General features: G+C 39.0%; 1 protein-coding gene across 1 annotated transcript in view; it reads left to right on the top strand.

Moving 5' to 3' along the window:
* Nucleotides 1–481: 481 nt before the first annotated feature.
* Nucleotides 482–6,000, top strand: part of ARHGAP15 (Rho GTPase activating protein 15) — a 507,565-nt gene continuing 502,046 nt past the window's right edge. Inside the window, exon 1 of the mRNA XM_090041263.1 lies at nt 482–594. The gene's annotated coding sequence lies outside the window, so the exon portion shown is untranslated. The remainder of the gene's footprint in view (nt 595–6,000) is intronic.

The raw sequence follows: 6,000 nt of genomic DNA, 5'->3' as shown, positions 1-6,000 counted from the left end.
AAGAAGCAGAAGTGCTTACCCACAGAAATTTAACTACCCTGCAGTTCAAACATGCTTGCTTTTCTAGTACACGCTGAATACTGACTATTCTTAGAATTGTTGCTTTATAGGTCCAACCTAACTGCATGGTAGGTGTTGTGTTTATAAACCTCCATTTTGAAACAGAGCAAGCAAATTGCTGCAAGCTTTTTATTTTAGTACTCAGAGAATTTTATAGAAGAAAAGGGAAGTTGTCTCAGGGCTTAGAAACATAATGCCTTCCAGTGGTTTTTTTAAACCATATGCTTACCTTCTGCAAAGAAGTAAATATTACCCTCTGTATTTGCAGTAATTCAACAAAGAAACTGCTTTTGTACTTTAGCATTTGTCTGTTATCTACTAGGGAAGGGTAGAGTGAGATGTAAGTGCCTTCTTAGTAAGTCTGTAGACTCCTGCTTTGCAGGAAGTGGTTTGAGTTTACTTTTTTTTTCCCTGCTTTCTTTTTGCCTTTATAAGCTTGTACCCATGTGACTTAAATGTTTTCCGTTTGCTGAAATAGTTAAACAATTGCAAGCTGATGACAGTTTGAGATGAGAAGAGGACGTTCATGATTCTGTAAGTAAGGAGAATTCAGTTAACCTTATTATAGTTCAGAAACCTGTTTCTAAACATGCTTCTAAAGATGAATAATGAAATAGGAATGTTTTGTATCTTCCTGGGCAATGTATTAAAGGAGCAGAATTGGCCTTCTGTTAAATCAAAAGAATTGTGTAACTGAGAACATAGTTTGGACCTTTACTGGGGAGCAAGAGTCCCCTGAAAAGTGGTCGGGGGAACTACTAGATGCTGTTTAGTTCCCTGTTTAGAGGATGGGGTTAGTATTCACAGAATCCAGAAAGCCTTACAATGCGAGTATGAGGGACAGCTTCAGCTCCTTCCACTTTTACTAGCCCAATTTGTTTTTGTCTGCACAAACTATCTCAAAAGAGGTGAGAAGAAGGTAGGCCATGCCCTTCATCTACCTTTGTCAGCCAGAAGAGATGGTAGGAAATGGAGAGAAGAGCTTGATACATCATTCAAAAGCTTTGGTGACATTTTCAGGGAATTCATTGCTGAATTATCATCACATCATTCATAACCATGCATGAGTATATAAATATAGCTAGGACACAGGTGTTTTTAGGTTTAAGTTATATTATCATGAAAAAAATCTCTTCTTTTCTACACAGCATTTCACTATGGTTAGTGTTAGGAGACAGTAGTGTAGTTTGGCCAAACAGATGATATAACCTCCCCGCTCTTTTGATAATTTAGAATTGCTCAGACAGGGGTCATCTAGAGGCACAGTCTCTTCTCGGACTTCTGTTCAGACACACTAGTCCTATTTTAGTCCTCTCCCCAGTCTGGATATGTCTGCAGTCCTCATGATATGGCCCTTAATTGTTTTTAGAGAAAAATAAACACAATGTTTTAATGAAGATCAGCATATATTTTTATGAGGCAATGTAGTAATGTTTTATACGTCTCTTACATTTCCAGTTACACATGCATTGACATAAAATTCATGCAGTCACTTGTGAACTGACTTATCACATGGAGTAACTTGCTTATCTTTTGAAAATATGGGTCACAGTTGAAAGAAAACATATAAGGTTGAAGTTCATCTGAAATGTGAGTGTCCATTGTATTGTTTTTAGGGGATAAACGTTGTGTTACTCTACTGCAATGACAATACACATTTCCTGAACTTTTCAAAGAAAAAACAGCTCTGCACATACAAAATCAGTGAACACAAGCAGCAAGGAAAGTAACCATGATACAGTAATACTTTATACATGCGTCTGTACTCTTGTCTATGATATTTAAACATTTTATTCTTGGACCTTGAAAAATGAATTTTGAGGGGAGCTTCAGGTTATGCTCAGGATCACATTTATTTTTTTTCTCCCAACCCACAATGACTTTCAGCAGCTGTTTGAAAGAGCTATATCTAATAGTACCAGTTGTTACCTGTCATCAGTGGAAACATTAGAAAGAGTGTTCCCAGCAAAACTTACAGGTGACAGGCAGTCAGATAACTCTGAAATGCCGCAATCCTTTCTAAGAGCCACAGAACACTGATTGCGTAGAATCAGAGCTCTAGGAGGGGTTTCAGGAGGTTACCTAGTATAATTCCTTGCTTGAGGCAGGATCTTCCTCACCCATGACAATATATTAGACAATATATTTGTCTAATCTACACTTCCATTGATAGAGATTTCATATGCTATGCTCTTCATAGATTTCAGATTTGTCCTGGAGTGGGAAGTTTTATTTTGTCTCTGGACTACGGAAATCAGGGGATTCTGAGGGACTGCCTCCTTTTGATTGCATTTGGCTTCATTACTCAGATGGCTCTTTGGGACTCACCAGCTGCAATTCTGATTTAAATCAAGTACTTTGGCTGTCATGCTATTACTCTAAGACTTTAATGCTAGTAGACACTGCTAACAAATTTTTAACATTCAGAGATCTGTCTACTTCTCCAGAAAACATCTCTTGGTGCTGGAGGCTTGGCTCCAATCACACTTGGAAGACAGAAGTCCATCTCTGATAATGGACAAATGCAATTTTTCATGACAGATTTGAAATGTGACAAAACTTGAAATACTGCTTAGCCTCAGTTAGGGAGACCAATTTTAAAGAAAGAGATTCATTAGAACTCTGGCATCATTATCAAGGGAGAGTTGATTCTCCATAATTAAGGATCAGTTCCTTTTCGCACTTTAAACCTTTTGCACTTTACCGCATATTCTGCTGAGAAAACAGAAGTTGATACTGATGGGTATTGCTTATATGAAGAAGTTATAATAAAAGGTTTCATTTGTTGAAAGAATTAGTTCAGCAATGGTGATCCAGGTTAAGAGTCCCAGGATGCATCTACAAGTGGCCATATGATACCTTTGTTACTGCACCGTCATTTAGTACTTCCTTTTGGAAGTACTAAAAGACAATGTAGTAACAGCCCATGCTGTTCTGCGCCAGCCATGCATGGTTATTTTTGGCCGCTACATCACCGTAGCAATGCGCTATAATAAGGGAGCATGTCGCTACAGCACTGTAGCGTCTTCTGTAGACCTGCCCCCAGTGTAATGTTTAGTTTCTTCCATAGTAAGCTAAGTATTATACTTCGCACAAAAGTGATTTTTCTAGTGATTTTCTGGTGATTTTTCTAGCCGAGTTGTCCTGTGATGATCTTGCCACAGCTTCTATGATGACTAGGTCTAATTACCTTAATTCCCTCTCAGCAAGGCTCACAACAGTGCTTCTCGATTACTCTCAGCTTGCTTAGAATGGAGGAGCACATTTCCTTATTGTATGACCAATTGTGAACATGTTATAAACATCCTGAACTTTTCATTATGGGTGGATTAACTAACTACAAGGACTAATAGCTTTTAAAGCCTTAGCAATACTATTTGGAGGCTCTCACCTTGATTTTGATGTCTTCATTACCCAAGTACCTCAGTTAAAAATCTTGCTAGGGTTTGTTGAGTCAGAAAGTGATTGTACCTCTGCTGTGTTAGGTACTGAAGTCTGAAACATGCTTTCTCTTGAAATCCACCTCCATCAAAGTCTGTTGCAAAATGAAAACTATTAACTTCCAATTTCTATACAGGCAATGTTGTGGCAGTCTATCTGAATTTCAGAAGTGTGGGTTGTAATTAAGTTTTCGATATATTTTAATCATTTATATTCTAATTTACAGCATCTTGATGGCAGCTGTGTACATACTGCAATTAACTTTTTTCATCTTGGGAGTAGTTCTTTTTTGTGATATCTCCAAACAAGGAGGTACTGGATGCTTTTAAAGAATTGCTATAGCATTGTAGGGAGAGGCAAAAATTTTGGGGAGCAGATCCCAACTCATGTAAGTTCACCATTGGCGGGTGATTTACATCAGCTGAGTTCCAGCTTCGGAGCTCTCCACACTGTAAATGGGACCACATTTCAGTGCATCTCTCATTTCAGCTAAAGTCAATAGGAGCCATAAGGCCATGTCTGAAAATGGTTCTAATTTTCAGAAGCCGAGTAGGCAGCTTTTGAAAAGTGAGCTCAAATCTTTAACAGTTCTAGGGTAAGTGGTTAATGATCGCTCAAGACACTGGCATATTGTGGAAAAGTGCCAATTTTTCCTAAGAGTGGTCTCCCATTTGAGATGAGATTATTAGAATACTTGATACTTAAGATTATTAGCAAAATATAAGGCATAATGCACATCCTAAAAGGCCTTAAAGTGACTTCTGGAGCAGGCCCAACTCCCATCTAGCAGCAGTTTCAAGTACCATGTCAGCATCATAAAATAAACAGAGAGCATGGCAGTAAGGTGAAAAATGCTTTTCTTTTTAAGTCCTTGTTCTTGTTTCCTCTTTTTTTTTGACTCCACCTTTTGCAAGGTGTAATACACTGCTGTATTAGATATTTCCCACAAAGCTTCTCATTATCTTTCATGTAGATATTTAGCACCTATAACTGTTTGTGGGCTAAACAACATGTTGCTAAACGCTCTTCCTTCATAGAAAAAGAAGTAACCCACATTTGTTTCATGAAAAGAATAGAGGGGATGGGGTCTTCATTGCCAGAGGGTCCACATGGCAGGACTGTTTTGGAGCTGAAGACCCTTGAAGTTCATCTCAGGTTTTCCAAATTCCAAGTTGTACAGTAGGAGCCTAGAAGCCCTTGATAGTGTAAAGCCAAGAATCTAGACCTTGGCAGTTGTCAGGCTTTCTTCTAAGATCTCTGCTCAGAACAATGGGCTTGGCCCCTGAGAGATGCCAAAACTACCAGATGAGCTGACATTCTGGGATGCCTAAATCTTATGGAAGATGGTTTTTTAAACTGCCCTATTCCTGGAGATGGCAAAGCTGATGGGTTAAATTCTCTGCAAGCCCCAGACTTCTCTGTCTCAAACTTATCTACATGCCAACCTTGGTCTGTGGTCTCTGGGAGCACACTGATGCCCAAATCCAGGATTGTCTGCAGGTAGAAATATTTTGGCAACCTTTAGCAGGCTGCTGAGGAGCTTGGCAAGTGAGTGACAGGAATCCCAATTATTTTTTAAACCTGTATGGGTTCTATTGGAAGACCTGTCAAACATGCATTTTTGTGAAAGGTTTGGCTTTCAATAAATAGTGTTGTTGCTTTTTTCTGAAAGAAAAAGTATTCTGTTGGAAACTCCCTAACCAGCCCTTCTCTTGACTGTGATTGGCCTTAAAAGTGAGAAGATACTTGAACTAGTACTCCAGATTAGTACTATTTTGGTAACTCTAAAAGGAATAAAAGAGAAAATAACAGGTCAGTAATTTAACACTCCTCTACCTTATTCTTTTTAGATTGGCAGATAAAACAGCTCTGTAGCCATACAAGAGATGTGGGAACAGTTAAGCTATTTATAGTTAGCATTTCCTTCTCTCTTGTGGTATTTCACTGGCCCTAATTAAATAAGGGTGGAGTTACACTTTATACTTAGACCACACTAAATCTGGGGAATGTTAAGTGAAGTTACTGTTAGATAGTGCTGTGAGTGAATACTGTTAGAAAGTGCATATTAAGAGTGAATACTGTTTCTTTCCTTCATAGCTCTGACCTTGCTGCTAGAGGGCTGGTGAGCAGGGGTTTGGCTAGGAAATAGCTCCCTTGCTTGGGGGGTGGGGGAATGGTGCATCCTGGGATGCTGGAGGACTGGAAATTGCTCATTTTATCTCTGTGGAGCAAAAAGAAATTACCCTGACATGAGCTTAGGTAGCAAGGCCCGGAGTGAACCCTTGTCTGAAGTGGTGTAACTTTGAGATACTTAACACAAGTACAAAAGGCACTTAATACAAGTTAATGAGCTTTAATGTGCAGATGTTCATGTTTCAGTGTCATTAGAGTAGTCAAAGCTAGTGTAACTTCACCCTTATATATGGAGGGGGTCAGGGGTTCCAGCCCCAGTTGTCATTTGAAGAAACTGGTAGTCTGCTTCAGTTCAGTCTAACATTT

Source organism: Crocodylus siamensis, chromosome 4 (assembly GCF_052110815.1).
Source record: "Crocodylus siamensis isolate JL-2025a chromosome 4, ASM5211081v1, whole genome shotgun sequence".
In the NCBI taxonomy this organism is placed as follows: Eukaryota; Metazoa; Chordata; order Crocodylia; family Crocodylidae; genus Crocodylus; species Crocodylus siamensis.
Note: the sequence above shows the minus strand (reverse complement) of the source record. Positions and strands in the feature narration are given on the sequence as shown.